Source organism: Papio anubis, chromosome 19, assembly GCF_008728515.1.
Source record: "Papio anubis isolate 15944 chromosome 19, Panubis1.0, whole genome shotgun sequence".
NCBI classification, from domain to species: Eukaryota; Metazoa; Chordata; class Mammalia; order Primates; family Cercopithecidae; genus Papio; species Papio anubis.
Window position 1 is genome coordinate 2,075,071 of NC_044994.1, and position 20,017 is coordinate 2,095,087.

General features: G+C 41.6%; 1 protein-coding gene and 1 pseudogene across 3 annotated transcripts in view; both read right to left on the reverse strand.

Moving 5' to 3' along the window:
• The window catches only part of PIEZO2 (piezo type mechanosensitive ion channel component 2), a 460,524-nt gene that overhangs the window by 422,259 nt on the left and 18,248 nt on the right, over positions 1-20,017 (reverse strand). The window lies entirely within an intron of this gene.
• On the reverse strand, positions 2,813-3,964 carry LOC108583012 (annotated as a pseudogene).

Consider the following 20,017-nt stretch of genomic DNA (forward strand, 5'->3'; position numbering starts at 1 on the left):
TTATTTGAGATATTCTGATCCACCCATTTAAGTAAAGGCCTGGTCCAGTCATTCTGAGAGCAACCCTTCAACACTTCAATTAAAGGGGCCTACAACATCAGAATCTAAGTGTCATGACCAAAATATGTACTCCAACTCCATCATTTATTTACATGGAACTACTGAGAGTCAAGTCTCCAAACTTTACACCGACTGATGAGTCTTCTGCACATCAACAAAGTTAACACAGATTGGCCTTGGAGCAGCTATCGAAACCACATAAACATTGCATACTAGTCAGAGGCTCACCAGGGTTGTGAAGAAGACTTACACACTCAGTCATAAGTCAGCAATTGCCAGATTCGGCGCAGAAACAATCCTGTATAACTTTCTGAAAATAATGCAAGCGACACATGGTGCTCTACTGTCCATTGAGAAATGCATAATGCCACAGGACTGAACTGAACATGTGGGTTCCTCCTCTCCTTCTGTAGTTAGGTCACCCACAAGAGGAAGAGGCGTTACGGAGAAGAAGGAGCCAGCCAGTCTGTGCAGAATCCAAATATCCTGATCCTCAGGTTCTCTCAGCCTCTGGGTCCATCTAAGACGGCCTCCCAGGGTTTTCTCAGGTTCAACCTGCTCTCCAGATTCAGACCTACAGGATAAAAGTCCTGGTGTGTTTAACATTTTGGTCCCTAACTCAGTGCCCAGCACGATGCAGGCCTTCAAGAACTGTGGACCTGAACTGGCTGACTGACTGATGAAATCCCAAAAACAGACCTTTGGTATAAAGGGGCAATGTTGACATTTACCTGGGCTTTATGCTCCTGGAAAACAGCAACAGTTAACATCCTCTCCCACCCCAGCCCCTGAAACCCTTTTGTCTTCCAGGAAACTGCTGACTGCAAAGAACCCCCCTTCCCCGTGTGACTTTGATGGGACTCACAGATGCACACCGTATTTACCTCCAAGGCCAGACACAGGCCTTCCGTGTACTCAATCTTTTTCTCAAAAATTATTAGCCAAACTCTTTGCTTCCATTGACCAACTGGACAAAATGCCCACTAACAACTTGACCAAACTTGACTCCCCCTTGAGCAAGCAACAGGACATCCCTCCTGAAGGGCCTCCTAAGGATCCACAGACCTCAGGGAAAACCCTCCGGATGTGTGGATTCACTGTCCCATCCTGCTGCCTGCTCTGCCACCCTCACAGCCTTGTGTACTCCTGCACTCCTCTATATAACAGAAAAGCCCTTTCTTACAGACCTGGGAGGCCCTGGAAGGTATCATGGTCACAACCCTTACCTCTACCACAATAGTCTTTTCAGATGAACAGTCTCCTTACCTAAGTCAGAATTCTTTTTTGTTTGTTTATTTTTTTGAGATGGAGTCTCACTCTGTCACCCAGGCTGGAGTGCAGTGGTGCCATCTCAGCTCACTGCAAGCTCTGCCTCCTGGATTCACGCCATTCTCCTGCCTCAGCCTCCTGAGTAGCTGGGACTACAGGCGCCCGCCACCACTCCCGGCTAATTTTTTGTGTTTTTAGTAGAGACAGGGTTTCACTGTGTTAGCCAGGATGGTCTCGATCTCCTGACCTCGTGATCTGCCCGCCTTGGCCTCCCAAAGTGCTGGGATTACAGGCGTGAGCCACTGCGCCCAGCTGAGTCTGAATTCATTTTTTATTTGACAAAAGGAACTACTCAAAGACTAGCAAGTAGTCATCCCCTTAGCACATTCTCTGTGACAACGCAGGCCCTCCTGGCCACTGTCCCCCAAACTGCCCCCGAGGAGTGACAAGAAAGAAAGAACAGAAGAGGAGGATGTCCACCTTTGGGTCCTGACTTTCCTTGGTGTGTTCTCAACCACATAATCCTTTCAGATGTAATTTTTTAGCACTGGCCTCTTTTAATATTTATCACAGCACTACCTTGACTGTGATGAAATATTCATGTGGCTTCAATAGCTACGGCAAAGCCAAGTCTATGACAACGTTGCTGATGTTCAGTGGAGCTCACTACATTAATGTAATGGATGCACCAAGTAATCAAATATCATTCCACGTTGATAATCTTCAAAAACTATACACCTCTTTTTTTTTTTAGAGTACAAGGAATCTTTATTATTTATAACTCCATGTAAATCTGCAATTATCTCAAAATAAAATATTCAATTGAAAAAAAAAAGGAACTCCCATTGTGGAAGTATCAAGAGGTAAGTGAAGGCCAAACCTTCATACAACACCAAACCTGCCAGCACCTTTACCTTGGGACGTCAGAGCCTCCAGAACCACCACATAAGCTTCTACTGCTTACCCAGGTCTGTGGTATATTGTTACAGCAAGACAATGTCCTAACACAAATGCTATTACCACTATTATTTTCTGAGTTCTGTTCCATGCATGGTCAAAGTAATTCCAAGCTAGTATATAACACACAAAGAATGGATACTTTAAACAATGTGTTTTTTTAGGGTTCAAAAGCAAACTCTGGATCCTGAGCTTAACTGTAATGCAATAGATTACATCCCACTTATTTTTGTAATTTATTTTATATGGCCTGGCACAGTGGCTCATGCCTGTAATCCCAGCACTGGGAGGCCGAGGCAGGTGGATCACGAGGGCAGGAGTTCGAGACCTGACTGACCAACATGGTGAAACCCCATCTCTACTAAAGATACAAAAATTAGCTGGGCACAGTGGCGTACGCCTATAGTCCCAGCTACTCAGGAGGTTGAGGCAGAATCGCTTGAACCCAGAGGATAGATGTTGCAGTGAGCCGAGATCACACCATTGCACTCCAACCAGGTTGACAGAGCAAGACTGTCTAAAAAAAAAAAAAAAAAATTACTTTATTTCTTCCTTGACGATTTAAAACTATCTTCAAACCAGTACAAATATTTCATACATAATATCTGGCCATTTTCTAACCAACTGAGTAATTCGTTGCACAATAAGTTACCTTACATCCTTCAGCAAGGAATACATTAAATTTGAATAGGAAAGACATTACATAATAAATTAGGACACAACTAAAATTTGCTTTAAGTATTTCTTTGGGGGATAGGACATCACACTTCTACTCAATGAAGAGAAACATTTTTCAGCCCAGAGGTCTTTTATTTTTTTTTTAACAACTATTATGCCATGAATTCACAAGGAATAGATTCCAGCAGCTCAGGCTCCTTCCCATTGGTTCTCACAAAGCGTGCTTCTCTGGGTGGAGCAGGCTGGCGCTTCAGTTGAACCCAGGTACCTTTCTCTTTGGCTTCTTTCTTTTTCTGATCATTTTCCTTCACACGTTTCAGGAAGCTGTCTCAGCACTTAGAGTGCTTAATATGCTCAATACGCACATTAATTCTCTTGGCAAGAATCTTGCCCTTAACTTGTTTGCTTACAACAATGCCAACAGCATGCTGGGTAATGTTGTAGTCTCTCCCAGCTTTGCCATGGTAACACTTGTGGGGCATTCCTTTTTAAACAGTACCCATTCCCTTGATGTCTACGATATCACCTTTCTTATAGATTCGCATATACGTGGCCAAAGGAACAACTCCATGTTTTCTAAAAGGCCTAGAGAACATATATCCGGTGCCTCTCCCCTTTCCCTTTGTGTTCGTCATTTTGGCGAATTACTGGAAGATGGCGGTTCCGGCCGTAAAGAAAGCTATACGCCTCTTTTAATAAGTCATTACACTAGTCTGGTTGCATTACATAACCTTAAAGTAAACACATTAAATGTTTACATTAAGGGAGATGCTATCACTCTGCACAAGTTCCAAATTTTTGAGTCTGACATTCAAGACTCTCAGAAACCTCCTCTCAAACGACTTTTCAAGCGTATCTACCTAGGACACTGTCTTACAATAGAGCGCTTTACAATGACAAGAAAGAGGCATGTACAACTGTCTTTACTAATAAACGATTTTCTAAAGTTAGCAGAGAAGGCCAGACACGGTGGCTCACACCTGTAATCCCAGCACTTTGGGAGGCCAAGGCAGGTGGATCACTTGAGATCAGGAGTTCGAGACCAGCCTGGCCAACATGGCAAAACCCCATCTCTACTAAAAATACAAAAATTAGCTGGTGTGGTGGTGCACACCTGTAATCCTAGCTACTCGGGAGACTGAGGCAGGAGAACTGCTTGAACCTGGGAGGTGGAGGTTGCAGTGAGCTGAGATTGTGCCACTGCACTCCAGCCTGGGCAACAGAGGGGGACTCCATCTTAAACAAAAGAAAAAAAAGGCAGCTAGGGTGTTTTTTTCCCCACATATTTGAAAAGAGAGCTAGTGCCAACAGATAGGCTACAGTTAACAGCACGGGACACAGAACATTTTCACAGATTGTCAGGAATTACCACCAAGAGTAAGGTAAGGCTGGAGGGCTTCTGAATCATCAAAGAAATACAGAGAAGCTCACTAGCCATTTCTGAACGTCAATACTTCCACTAACTCAGCTCTTAAATCAGATAACTAACAACAGAGGAGCAATTTGTTTGACTTTGAACTAAATAGGCAAGGAGTGTGGAAATCATCTAAATCTGGTTATAAGTAAGGACAACATGAACATTCCTAAGTACTAAGATCCTCTTCTTTTATTCTGTCTCTCCCCAAATTTAATGATTTCCAGGTTGCTCTATTGTTTTCTATGTAATATTAAAGAGCTTCAAAGTTTTTGGTACATTCAGACTTAGCTATTCAGGATTGATGGTTTGGTTATAGACAGTTAAATGAGTATCCATCAAACATGGAATTCAGAAACAAATACTCCTATATTAAGTGTTTGGGATAAATAAATATGTTCATTTGCTATACATTTGCTAATTGAAAATTTGAGTTTTATACATAGTTATTAAGTTTAAAATAGCCTACAAGAAAATTACATTAAGAAAACATTACAAAAGAACCAAAATCCTTGTTTTATGTTCATCTCTATCCATGCTACACTTTCTAAATTCTTCTGAGGTCAAGGATAGGTTTTAAATTACTGCTGGAAGTAAAAATAGTTAAGACATCCTAAATGTCCCAAATAGGGAAATGTTAGATAAGTATGGGATTTAATTCCATGATGACAGCATACAGCCATTCAAGTAATAACCACAAAGCCTATGTATTGAGACAAATATTATGATATAATACTAATAAGAGAAGAACGCAAAATTTCACATACGTATAAAGTCCTAAGCAAAAAATATATGAATATGGAGAACATAAGTAACCTTTAGTGTCCAAAATACTGTGAGAAGCATTCTATACTTTAAAAAAACGCTACGTTTATCTGAAATTCAGATTTAAGTGGGAATCTGGTATTTTTATCTGGCAATGATAATATCAGACAAAATTACTGTACTATAATGTAAAATGTGAAATAAAATGCTGTAAGTGCTATATTTAATTAAACAAGTTTGTGTCCCAGTAGAGCGACAGAAACATGGATGAATATCATAGCCTATGAAGAGAAGTTTTATTCCTTTAAAGGATAAAATATAAATAACATAAAATACAAGTACATATGGAAAAGAAACGTAAATATCAATAGATATTTTTAAGTTTTAATTGGTTTGGGAGAAACTTCTCAAATATGTTTTAGGTTAGGAGGAAACATTAGTAATTAAAATGTATTTTCACAGTGTTTAGAGCTAAATAACAAACAAAATACAGTACCCTGTAAAGATACAGTAGCTATAATTGCTATTTCCCAATATTCATCATAAAGGATTTTAAGACAATTATGCAAGTGAAAACATGACCGGTGCTCAGATTATGCCCACTGCCTTCAATATCCAGCCTTACAAATCCTATCTGGTATTTGATTTTGGAGATGTCTAGGAGTTTGGGGAGCCCATGAAGGGCAGAGTTTCTCTGAGCCCCAAAAACACTAATAGAAGACGTGCAAGGGACTCCTGAGGAGGAAGCTGCCCAACGGTGTGAAAATGCACCTCAACAATGCTTGGGTGATCTGTTTCTTGGGTGTGAAAGAATTTGGGTATGAAAAGTTGCAGGCCGGGCACGGGCCGGATTACAGGCTCACGCCTGTAATCCCAGCACTTTGGGAGGCCGCAGCGGACGGATCACGAGATTGAGACCATCCTGGCTAACACAGTGAAACCCTGTCTCTACTAAAAATACAAAAACATTAGCCGGGCACGGTGGCGGGCGCCTGTAGTCCCAGCTACTTAGGAGGCTGAGGCAGGAGAATGGCGTGAACCCGGGAGGGGGAGCTTGCAGTGAGCTGAGATCGGGCCACTGCACTCCAGCCTGGGTGACAAAGCGAGACTTGGTCTCAAAAAAAAAAAAAAATTCCATTTATCTACTGAATGTTATTCCATCTAACTGTATAACTCAGTAGGGTGACTGTAGTTAACAATAATTTATTGTATATTTCAGCCAGGCATGGTGGCTCACACCTGTAATCTCAGCACTCTGGGAGGCCAAGGCAGGCAGATCACTTGAGGTCAGGAGTTCAAAACCAGCCTGGCCAACATGATGAAACCCTGTCTCTACTAAAAATACAAAAATTAGCCTGGCTTGGTGGCATGTGCCTGTAGTGCCAGCTACTTGGGAGGCTGAGGCAAGAATCGTTTGAACCCGGGAGGTGGAGGTTGCAGTGAGCCGAGACTCCACTGCACTCTAGCCTGGGCAACAAAGCAAGATTCTGTCTCAAAAAAAAAAAAAAAAAAATTGTGTGTTTCAAAGTAGGTAAGAGAGAAGATCTGAAACGTTCCAACACAATAAAAATGCTAAGTGCCTGAGGAGATGGATATCCTAAACACCTTGATTGGATCATTACACATTATTTGCCTGCATCAAAATATCACCTGTACCCCCTAAAAATGTACAATTATTATGCATCAATAAAAATCAAATAAATCAAAATCATTCTAGTATACAGATTTCACAATTCGATTTGTAAATAACCGGCACCAAGGATCTGGTTGACGAGCTGATGAGCACACATGCTAGCCTTTGGGAACCTCAACGTGACAGCTCCAGAAGCACTTACCAACTGGTCACGGAATTCCTGAAAGACACCGACAATGGTGTTCATTGCAACTTTTCTCTCTCTCCAAGGAGAAAGAGATCCCGTGCTGATTTACATAAATTCAATGTAATACACAAAGTGTACTGATTTACATAAATTCAATGCAATACACAAAGTTTGTTTAGAATGCTTTCCGAAATGTTTACTCATCACCTACATCAGTAAATCTTAGTTTCCAAAGCCTGCAAATTTAAACATTTCTATTGGAGAAAGAAAATGTCCCTTTGGATGTTTGTATATGGGATCAAAATGTGGCCTCTATTTGAAAGATCCAGCTAACCTTTAAAACATGTTGGGTGGGAGAGGCTGTGAAATGAATGGGGCTCTTCTTTAGGTGTCAGTACAGGAGCATCACTGAGTCCCACAGAAGGGTATGAAGTCAGTGCCTTCCGCTTCCAACAGACTGAATTCCTCAAGGATAGTCACACTCAAACACAGCCACTTGAAAGGCAAGGGATACAGTAGCTGCATTCAAAGAGGGTCCTCAGATCAGCATATTGGCTTCTATTTCTTTGACTAAGAATATTAAGCTTTCTGTTTATGTACTAGTTGGATGGCTAAAAGTTTATGTTGTCAGCACACATGTAACAATTTTTATGTTTCCTTCAATCCCCATAAACTTCTTGACACATTCCACAGAGCTGACATTTACTTCCACCTCTGTTAAGTTCATCATCTGCTCATTCGACTTGTGTAAATGATTCCTCGGGGTACAAATGTCCCTACAAATGGGTACCTGTGAAGCAAACAGTCCAAGGTCGGCAGCCAGGATGTGAATCCAAGCGGTCTTGTTCCACAGTGCATGACCTTGACTTCCACACAATCTGCCTCTCCAACGTTGTGACCTGGAGGGGCCCTGCGGGTACAGGGGTTGTCCCAGACTGGCCCTTCTTTCATACCCATTTCTTTTATTCCACTGCACAATTGATTGAGATGCCTGGAGTGACAACCCTGAGATGTGTTAGCATCATTGCTTTCCAAGTGGCCTAAGATGAGAACAAACTATTCCAAGCAGCATCAGAACATTATACAAAATAGTAAGGCGGGATCGATTGCATCTAACCTTTGGATCTCATTCAAATGCCGACCAAATGCTGGAATGTTTCGTAACAGAAACAATGTAAAAAGAAAAAACATACCATCAAGAAGTGGAATGAAAAGTATGAGAAACTTCTCACATGCCCTGATTTATTGTAAAATAATTTCCTAAGGGTAAATCACTGATACAAATTCTGATTGGGAGTATTGTTTCACAATGAGTTTTTAACTTAATAAATTGGTCAAATGAAAATCACATCCTTCAGATCAGGTTAATTACAGCAAAAAAAAAAAAAAGAGAGAAAGAGAGAGACGTAAGCCTCTGACTCTGACTCTGCAGGAAAAATTTGTAGTACAGGTAAATATCTTGGATATGGTTGCAGACACAGTTAGACCCAAGGTAAGAAATACAGACAAAATTATACTGGAGAATTTTTAATTCCTCACCTTAAAAGCAACTGGAACATAGAAAAATCTGTCTTTATGGACACTTACATCCTGTCATGTAGTTACATTATTCTTGCAGTTTCCCTTGTAGAACCTCTAAAAGAATATGAATTGGTTGGGAGGAGGAAAATAAGAGAGTTGAATCTACACCTTCACTGATTTGTAGTAATACTAAAAAGGTAAGAAGAATAGTTATTTGGGTGAATGGAGGTGAATGGAGGAAAAGCAATAGAACAAATACTTGCTTTTTTTTGAGATGGAGTCTTGCTCTGTCACCCAGGCTGGAGTGCAGTGACCCAATCTTGGCTCACTGCAACCTCCGCCTCCCGGGTTCAAGTGATTCTCCTGCCACAGCCTCCCAAGTAGTTGGGATCACAGGCGCACGTCACCATGCCCAGCTAATTTTTGTATTTTTGGTAGAGACGGGGTTTCACCACATTGGCCAGGATGGTCTCGATCTCCTGACCTCGTGATCCGCCCACCTCAGCCTCCCAAAGTGCTGGGATTATAGGCGTGAGCCACTGCGCCCGGCCAAATACTTGCATTTCATTACAAATAAAACCAAGTTATTATGGCTTAATTAAAACATCATCAATTGATAACTGCCGTTGCCTAATTATACTTTAAAAGAACTGTGTTTGTGACTTTCTCTGCTAAAAGCAAAAATTTAGCTCTATGAGCTATATTAACACAATGAAATATTACGAAGGTAGCAGGGGTTTTAGAGTAGGGAGAAGGCAACAAAACTTGGTTCTGGAGTATAAATACAGCACTTGAACCACCCACATGAAGCTGAGTCTAGCCCTTTGTTCCATCTAAACACTGCCTCTTGTCATAGCCAGTGCCAGGTCACACTAGAGGAATAGATGTGGGAGGTGACTGTTGCAAAATAGCTTTCCTTTCTGTGGCTTAACATACATTAAACTATTAGTCTCAGAGTTTCAAACAGTAAATAAACAATAGTATGAATATGAGAGCAATGAAAAATCAACCATAACCTGAAATTACTACCTAGTTGATACTTCATAAATTGCAATGGTTTTTGTACGCAAATGTAAGCTTTAGAGATCAATGTACCTCCATGTTATGACTTGGAATAGTTATAAGATAATCAGGATAATCAGATTGCATCCATTAGAACCAGTCAGAATTGCACAGGGCACTAAGTCCCTCAACAATGTGGTCGTGTTGCAATCACGTTGCCAACCAGCATTCCAGACCTATCTGTCTCTAAAATGACCACCAGCCACAGATAACATCAGCCCAGAATTCGTTATGTAATACTTGGTTAATAAATCACCCAGTCTTCTTTTAAACTTCTCATCTGTTCCAAAGCACCAGTAAAATTATATTGCCATGACTCAAGGGCAAGTTCGGAGGCATCTTCTGCATGAAAAATATTTACCACAAAATAGGGATTTTTTTCTCAAAAAGATAAGGTTTGTTGATTTGCATTGTTAGCTAAATTTTCTTTGGTGCATATTTTGCACCCTGAGGGAAGTTAGTCACTTCAGCATTTAAACAGGACAAATGCAGAAACTGGCAAAAAGAAAACAGTGACAGGTTTTATTGAGCACCAGCTATTTTATAAAGTGCCTTGGTAGGGGCAAAGGCAGGAAGAGAGGAAAGACAGGGTTTCTAGGCAGGAAAACAAACCAATGATTCCACACACCACGGAGTTCAAAGACTACTAAACGGCCTCTGGTCTGATCCCAAAACCTTAAAAAGAAGAAAATTTAAAAAGGAAGCTTTAAAGAAGTACCATCAATTTATGAAAATTCTCCATATTTAATCAACTGTAAATCTAATGACATATCTTTACAATCTTGGCTACAGGACTTTGAAGATATTTGTGTAAACATGACTTCAATACTTAACTATGCAAGGCTGTGTTACCATTTCTATTGCACCTATGGATCTGGGACCTGTGCTTAGAGAAAGAATATATCTTCCCTGGTCCTAAATTTACTTGCAATTTTGTTTAAGTCACAAATATACGTAAATTAAATCACATTTTAATTTAAGCAAATTGTTTTATTACAAAATATAAAATTGGCTGGTCACATTGACTGGGTGCCGTGGCTCACGCCTATAATCCCAGCACTTTGGGAGGCCGAGCTGAGTGGATCACTTGAGGTGAGGAGTTCAAGACCACCTTGGCCAACATGGTGAAACCCTGTCTCTACTAAAAATACAAAAATTAGCTGGGTGTGGTGATGCACGCCTTTAGTTTCAGCTACTCGGGAGGCTAGGCAGGAGATCCGCTTGAATCCAGGAAGTGGAGGCTGCAGTGAGCCAAGATCGTGCCACTGCACTCCATCCTGGGCAACAGAGCAAGACTCTTGTCAGAAACAAAACAAAACAAAAATTGGCTGGGCACAGTAGCTCATGCCTGTAATCCCAGCATTTTGGTAGGTCAAGGCAAGAGAATCACTTGAAGCCAAGAGTTCCAGACCAGCCTGGGCAACATAGTAGAACCCTGTCTCTACAAAAAATTTAAAAATAATTTTAAAATTAGCCAGATGTGGTGGTGCACAACTGTAGTCTTAGCTACTGGGGAGGCTGAGGTGGAATGATCCCTTGATTCCACGAGTCCAAGACAGCAGTGAGTTATGATTGCACCTCTGCACTCCAGCCTGGGCAACAGAGCAAGACCCTGTTTTTAAACAAGTTTAAAGCTGAGGGAGCATGAGTTCATTCTCACATATCTGAGGAATTCGGCTTGCCCAGTAAGTCCGGTGCTCCCCAGCCTTCTCAAATATCTCTTGGCAGGGCTTTCATTTGAATTCCAAAAGATTTCAGTCTGAAAGGTCAAAGTCTCTGATAGCAAATGTGGTCAAGCAGTGAAAATGATCTCTATTACACTATTAAATCCAGCAATGAGAGGACATATTTTCATGACCAAATATAGGTGCATTCAACCTCTCTTTGATCTGTAGATAAGTTCTCCTTGTTCTCTGCCCAATTAACAAGTTCAATTATCATGTGAATTCCACTTATTAGCTTCATTATAAAAACCATGCACGAAAATGAGAAGACTTCTTTCTTTTCTTTTCTTTTTTTTTTTGAGACCGAGTCTTGCTCTGTCACCCAGGCTGGAGTGCAGCGGTGCAATCTTGGCTCACTGCAAGCTCCGCCTCCCGGGTTCATGCCATTCTCCTGCCTCAGCCTCGCCAGCAGCTGGGACCACAGGCGCCGCCTCCACCCCTGGTTAATTTTTTGTATTTTTAGTAGAGACGGAGTTTCATCGTGTTAGCCAGGATGGTCTCAATCTCCTGAGCTCATGATCCGCCTGCCTTGGCCTCCCAAAGTGCCAGGATTACAGGCATGAGCCACCGTGCCTGGGGAGAAGACTTCTTTCAGTCTTATTTAGAACTTTTTACTTTCCCAGGACCATTAGTAGACACTATCAAGATTTACCTTTAACACTCTCATTTTAAACAATTAGCCAGGAACTGTTTTGTAAACTCCTCAGCAGTTGCAAATAACAATGAATATCATCACTAAGAATTTTATTTCACAAATTTTACCTGAAAACTTAAAATGTTAATTTTCCTTCCTCGAAATTTTGACCTGAGAACAACCATTCACACAATATCTTCCATCTGATAGGGTCATTCTCTTTTCATCTGTCAACATGAAAACTAGTAGCAATAATGCATAGAAAACAAACCAGAGTTCTGAAATGAATTTTTCAAAATCGTTATTCAAGAATGTATTTCTATTAATTAAAAAATGAGGTGAAACTCATTAGTAACATTACTGAGGAGAGATAGTCTCAGACTTCTAGTCCTTGAATATGGTAAGATTTATCTATAAGACACTTGGATAAAATTTTATTCATCCAGATGCAGCCATAATGGTCATTCTAACAGGCTGATAGTTTAATTTTATAAAATCCTTAGACATCAGAGTTTCAAAGCAAACAAGATGACAAGTCTTTATCATTTATTTCCCTGAGAATTAAGGTTATATGTATAATATATCTTTATTTATATAACATATATATCTATGTATATGTTATATATAAGTTACATGATAGCATTGATATATATGTTATATATCAATACATACATATAATGTGGTTTTTTCCAAAAGTAAGCATTGTACTTTTTTAATCTGTTGGAATGAACATATTTGAATCTATTAAACTAGTCTAAGAAAATGTTGCTTACTATAACAGCTCTAAAATAATTCTGACTCCTAAGAAACTCAAAGTAGAGAAAAACATGTCCCAACAGATCACAAAAGCTTACTGTGGGTTATGCATATGGTTTCATACATATTTGCACTAAATGGAATATTAGTCTTTCTAGATATACACAATTACACTTAGCTTTTGCATCCAATTTTAATAGGATTTTAATTTTCCTTCCTCTAAAGTGCTAATTTAAATAGGGCAGGTAAAGTAGATGCTACAATTACTAATGCTTTCTAATGAAATGAAGACATGCTAAGTCCAGCAAAGAAAAATCTGCCATATGCTGTGAAATTTCTAGACAAGTAAAACATTACTAAATTAAATTAATTAGTAGAGGTCACTCTACATCCATGTGAAATGTGACCACAGTATATTTAGGGATGAATCCTTTCCTGTTGAAGAATGTAAACTGGGCTGGGTGAGGTGACTCACGCCTGTAATCCCAGCACTTTGGGAGGCCGAGGGAGGCAGATCATGAGGTCAGGAGATCGAGACTATCCTGGCTAACACGGTGAAACCTCATCTCTGCTATAAATACAAAACCAATTAGCCAGGCGTAGTGGCGGCGCCTGTAGTCCCAGCTAATTGGGAGGTTGAGGCAGGAGAATGGCAGGAACCCGGGAGGCGGAGCTTGCAGTGAGCTGAGATCAGGCCACTGCACTTCAGCCTGGGCGACAAAGCTGAGACTCCGTCAAAAAAAAAACAGTAAACTGATTTAAGTTACTCTCTATACATTACAAAGAACTGCAGTCTTATTAAAAAGATAAACTAAGATTGCTGAAAGAGTAGATTTTAAGTGTTCTCACCACAAAGGAAAAGTATGTGAGATAATGTTAAATAGCTTGATTTAGCCCTTCAACAATGTATACTTACATTAAAACATCATGTTGCACACCAAAAACACATACAATTTTTACTTGTCAATTAAAATAAATCAACAAATACAAAAAGCTAAACTAACCAGAGTTTAGCTAAGTATATATAGTGTTGTGCCTGGCAGACAATAGATACTTGACACATATGTGTTGAATGAATGAACAAGCAAAAATCCAGTAAGAGATAACCATAGGCTAGCCTGCAGCTGAAAATGTGAGTTGCTCAATATTTGCCTGGGAGACTGAGGCACTTGCAATCAGATCGTTTGGTTACCTTCCATTCTTCTAGGATCACAACGGCCACTGTATAAAGACCCAAAAGGAATGAAGACAATGAATTCTTCCTAGTTCTGCCCAGCATTTGTTGTGTTACCTAAGAAATCATTTATTGTGTCAAGCCAAAGAAATATTGCATCACTGTGCAATAGTAAAAAGAACCCCAAAATGCCAGTTGGAAATACCCGCAGGATATGCATTCATACACAAATCTCCTCTAAAAGATACGTGCCGAATGTTCAGCATGTTAAACCTTTGCAGTTAAAGCTAAGGGTTCCCAAAACTGGATAGTCCCTTGATGGGAACTTGGGGAGCACCACTCACCCACCACCACCTGCCCCTCTAGACTGGCAGGCGTGTGTCTCGGTACCCAGCAGAAGTCTAACTCTGGGCAGGGCTCAAGTCCCAGGATGAGATCCTCAGAGAGATGATGAGATCATCTTTCCTGTAGGTAGAGTCAGGAAAAATCCAGCAGGGAACCCTAGCCCCTTTACCTGCCCCCTCAGAATAAACAATACACTTTAAATGCCAGTGCTCCATTTTAAGCACTGGACTGTACATAGCCAGATGTTCACCTTAGATCACTCTGGCAGACATGGAGAAAATAGATTGAAAGAGCCAGATCATGGACCACTTATCAGGGTCAGTACTTGTTGAGAAAAGCTTTTTTGTACCTGAAAGTATACTGGACTCAAATTTTTAAAAAACTTTAAGTCCAGGTGTAGATCTACCACCTTCTTGATATTTAACCACAAAATAAAAGTTAGATAATTTTTCTGAGTTTCTGTTTTCTCATGTAAAACCTTTCCTCCTTTCATTTCCTCATGTGTAAAATCTAGAGTCATACCCGTTCCACGGAGCACTTGAAAATATTAAATGGGAGAAAGAACACACACACGCATGCACACATACAAAATACACACACCGTCTATCCTGCCAGGCAGGATGGGGACACCGCAATAAGCAAGAAAACCATTATAAATACAAAAACAATTCGCCGGGCGATAATTCAAAAAGTATGCGAATATGTTTTAAAAACTCTGATGTGTCCGACAAAAGACAGTGCTGTTAAGTCATCAGCATCGTTGCAACACTTACAATGTTGAATGTGGCATTTCAACACTTTAAAATCCAACTTTTGCCATTATCTGAAGATACTTGAGAAAGGAAACAAGTCATTCCTATCACATATACAACTAGACCCCTCTGTTTAGCTGACAAAACGCATGTTTGGTGCTAAGAATCCAGCACGCTTCATTACGTTGTGGGATTATTTCCTCAATACATCTGAGGAAAACCAAGACAGACTCTATTCCACATAAAAATTACTCTGCAGGGAAGAGCATCCTGGTTTTATGAAGTCCTGTTGTAACCATAACGAAAGAGGAAAAGAAACTTAAAAGCCGGGATTGCGTAGCTCTATGCCAGGCAAAGAGAGTCTAGTTCAGGGCAGGACAACAGTCCAGTCCCCACTGACAGCAACTCCGGATCCTCTCTCTGAGCACTGCCAATTCTTCCAAAGTGTTTAGAGGTCCCTGCCAGCATTGGCTTTTGCCAATTTGATTGTATGAAGTGGCTGAGTGAGTCTGAGATAAGACAGGGCAAGAAAAATACACAGAGAGTCATTCACACCTGCTAACTCGACGGCTGCCAGTGCAACTCTAGTGCCCAACGGCAGAGGAAGAACGGCGCCTACCGGAAGATGGACAGACAAGTGGTACGTGACTGTGGTTTTATCCAGAGTGTTGTCAAAGCATGCATAATAACTCCATTTATTTTCCCAAATACGTTAATTTTCAGTCTGTACTTACCCCTAGACCTGCCTTACAAGTAGAACGGTGGGCAGTTCTGTCCATGCCCACCAGAGGCCTGCAGCACAGGTAGCTGAGCCATATGGCGCCCCCGCACAGAGATCTGTTGGTTTGGTTTAAAGCCTCCACCTCCCTTTTTTAAAGTCAATATTCCCAGTAGGTTCAACATGAAGTTTTTACCATCATAGTTTTATTAAATTATTTTCCAAAAGCAGGTTTTGGTGGTGAGGAATGGTCTGTTATTTGCCCAGCATCACTCCCCTCTCTCCTTTCTGTTCATATGCAAGGACTCACCTCATTGCACTGCACCAGCCTGAGCGCCCAAGGCCACCGCAATGACTGTTCCATCCTACTGTCCTGCTGTCCCCTAGGCCTGGTAAAGGGCGCTCCTCACACAGTCCTGTTCCCACCTTTAGTGCCAGTTTCTTGGTCACCTCCCACCATCACTCAAAATACTCAAGGACGCACATGATCTGGGGGGGAACAGCATCAGCAGTTCTTTTATTCTGAGAACTACAGAGAAGCTGAACTATCTATGGTTTAAAGACGATCTCTAGAGGAGGAGCCATGCCTTATACATTTTTTGTTTTTTGTATACCCAGAATCGAGCCATATTGATAGACCAGTAAATGTCTGTTGAATGAATCAATGAAAGATCAATATCACAATAATAATTTATATTTATTAGATGCTTACCATATGCCAGACACTGTGTAACAATACCTTAAGTACATTAGGTTTTTTGGTTTGTTTTTTGTTTTTAAAGGCCCGGTGACCTATGTGGTAGTTACCTCCATGTTACAGATGAGGAAACGGAGACTGAAATGAATGGAGGAATGAATGAACATACTGGTGTCATTTCCATTGCTGTTGTGTGAACATTTAAGGCAAAGAACTTAACTATTGTGAGCTTACTGCAGCCCAGGCCCTACCTGAGACACTGTGGGTACAGCAAGGAATAAGACAGAGAGTGGGAGCTTGTTTCCCTGGAACAAATGCTTTAGTTGGGGGAGAGAGAAGGAGGCAAGAGGTGGATACTACTAACCACTTACTAACATGAAAGAATTGAGACAGTCCTGTGGAAATAATGACAGAAATGTGGTATGTTGGTGAGTGACCAGGACCAGGTGTTTGAGGGGTGTGGAAAGAGGTCCCTGAGTAGGTGACATTTAGGCTGAGATATAGGGGGAAATGCTCATCACAGCACACAGCCAGTGCAAAGGACTTAAAGCAAAAATAGTAGTATCTGAATGTGATGGTTAATACTGAGTGTCAACTTGATTGGATTGAAGGAGACAAAGTATTGATCCTGGGTGTGTCTGGGAGGGTCTTGCCAAAAGAGATTACCATTTGAGACAGTGGGCTGGGGAAGGCAGACCCACCCTTAATCTGGTGGGCACAATCTAATCAGCGAATATAAAGCAGGTAGAAAAACATGAAAAGGAGGGACAGGCCTAGCCTCCTAGTCTACATCTTTCTCCTGTGCTGGATACTTCCTGCCCTCGAACATCAGGCTCTAAGTTCTTCAGTTTCAAAACTCAGACTGGCTCTCCTTGCTCCTCAGCTCGCAGACAGCCTATTGCGGGACCCTGTGATCATGCAAGTTAATACTTAATAAACTCCCCTTTATATTTATACATATATATGTATGTATGTATATGACATATATATGTATATATGAAATAAATGCATATACTTGTGTGTGTGTGTATCCTATTAGTTGTGTCCCTCTAAGAAAACCCTGACTAATACAGATTTTGGTACCACAAGTGGTTCTAGAGGAACAGAATATTAAGGATAGAGTTCTTTTGTTGGTTTTGGGGTTTCTGGAGTTGGCTGCTTAATATGATTAGACCTGAAAATGCTAAGGACGCTACTTCTAACAGTATAGAGAACACTGATAGTCCTTGGCATCAACTGTTCAGAGTACGCAAAATAAATGCATTTGACACTCCTGATTCACCACCCATGAGAGGCAAGGAGTTTAGTGACTCTATACCTAATATCTTTGACCATATGTGGAGAACCAAGGAACATAATGTTCTTGGTTGGTTGCTCCTAAGTTCAGTGGACAAAGTGATGGAAGAAAATGATGAACTCAGGGATTCTGTCTCCAGGCTTCAGAAGCAGATACTGAGCCTCAAATCTGCTAAGGTTGCTCTGAGTGAGAGTTTTATCACCTGTACAGAAAGAGCTGAAATTGTGGAAAAACAGACACAAGCTCTTACCATGAGTGGCTGACCTGCAATGAAAGATACATGCACAGCCTCACCAGGTGTCTACTGTTAGAGCAAACGCATTGCTTGAAAAAGAATGGGACCCTGCAACTTGGAATGGGGACGTGTGGGAGGACCCAGATGAAGCTGGGGACGCTGCGTTTGTAAACTGTGATGAACCTTTTTTGCTGGAAGGAACAGCTTCCCCATCCCCAGTAGTGGCAACATCCCCTCCTGAAGAACCATGCTGCCATCAGCCTTTCCACCTTTATCTGAGGAGATAAACCCTGTGCTACCTGAGGCAACAGTGGTGGCCTCCCCTGAGGCAGTTGCCAGGCAAGATAATGTTGATTCTCCTCAGAAGCCTTCCCCCAACACCTGTTTGCTTCTAGACCTATAAATAGACTAAAAGTCCTGGTAGGTCCCTAAACGTGAGGTTGAGCGTGTGACCCATGAGGAAGTGTGCTACACTCAAAAAGCACTGTTTGAGTTATCTAATTTATATAAACAGCAATCTGGAGAACAGGCATGAGAATGGATATTAAGGGCATGGGATAATTGTGGAAGGAACAAAGAGTTGGATCAGCCTGAATTTACTGATTTGGGTCCACTAAGTAGGGACTCTGCATTTAATGTTGCAGCTCAGGGAATTAAAAACGTTCTAATAGTTTATTTGCTTGGTTGGTTAAAATATGGATTAAAAGATCACCCACGGTGAGTGAGCTGGACATGCCGATCTCCTTGGTTTCATATAGAGGAAGGGATCCAAAGGTTTAGGGAGATTGGGATGGTGGAGTGGATTAGTCACTTTAGATCTACCCATCCCAGCTGAGAGGGTCCAGAAGATATACCCTTGATCAATGCTTTGCGAAATAGATTTGTGAGGGCAGCACCTGCATCTTTGGAACCACAGTCACTCAACTACAAAATTTAAATACAATGAGAATAACTGGATCCTGAGGTGGCAGGGGCCAAGTGGCAGCACTCAACTGTCAAAGGCAAGGTAGGCATAGCTACCATAATGGACAGCAGAGGCAAAGTGGCAATCAGAATAGTCTCACTCGTGTAGAGTTCTGGCATTGGCTAATTAATCATGGTGTTCCTAGAAGTGAAATTGATAGGAAGCCTACTGCATTCTTACTTAAATTATACAAACAGAAAACTTCTAGGTCGAACGGACAAAAGACTAATTTGAATTGTAAAAACAGAATCACAGCCCCTCAATCAATTTCGAGACTTGAGCCAGTTTACAGACCCAGAACCCCTTGAATGAAGGGGAGGCTGGGTCCCCTTGAGGAAGAACCCCACTACATTACAGGCAGTGAATCTTTCCCCCATCCTTCCCCAAGGAGACCTCCGGCTTTCACCAGGGTAACTGTGCATTGAGGAAAGGGAAATGATCAGACATTTCAGGGACTACTGGCATGGCTCTGAGCCGATGGTGGATCCAGTGGACCCAAAATGTCATCGTGGTGCTCCAGTTAAAGTAGGGGCTTATGGAGGTCGGTAATTAATGGAGTTTTAGCTCAGGGCCGACTTACAGTGGGTCCAGTGGGTCCCCAGCCTCATCCTGTGGTCTTTTCCCCAATGCCAGAATGCAGAATTGGCACAGACATACTCAGCGGCTGGCAGAACCCCCACACTGGCTCCCTGACTAGTAGGGCGAGGGCTACTATGGTGGGGAAGGCCAAACGGAAGCCATTAGAGCTGCCTCTACCTAGAAAACTAGTCACTCAAAAGCAACATCAAATCCCTGGAGGGACTGCGGAGATTCGTGCCGCCATCGAGGACCTGAAAGATGCAGAGGTGGTGATTCCCACCACATTCCGGTTCAACTCTCCCATGTGGCCTGTGCAGAAGACAGGTGGATCGTGGAGAATGACAATCTTATCGCAAGCTTAACCAAGTGGTGACTCCAACTGCAGGGGCCGTACCAGATGTGATTTCACTGCTTGAGCAAATTAACACGTCTGGTGGTGCCTGGTATGCAGCCATTGACTTGGCAAACGCCTTTGTCTCCATTCCTGTCCATAAGGCCCACCAGGAACAATTTGCCTTCAGCTGGCAAGGCCAGCAATAGACTTTTACTGTGCTGCCTCAGAGGTGTATCAACTCTCCGGCTTTGTGTCATCGTCT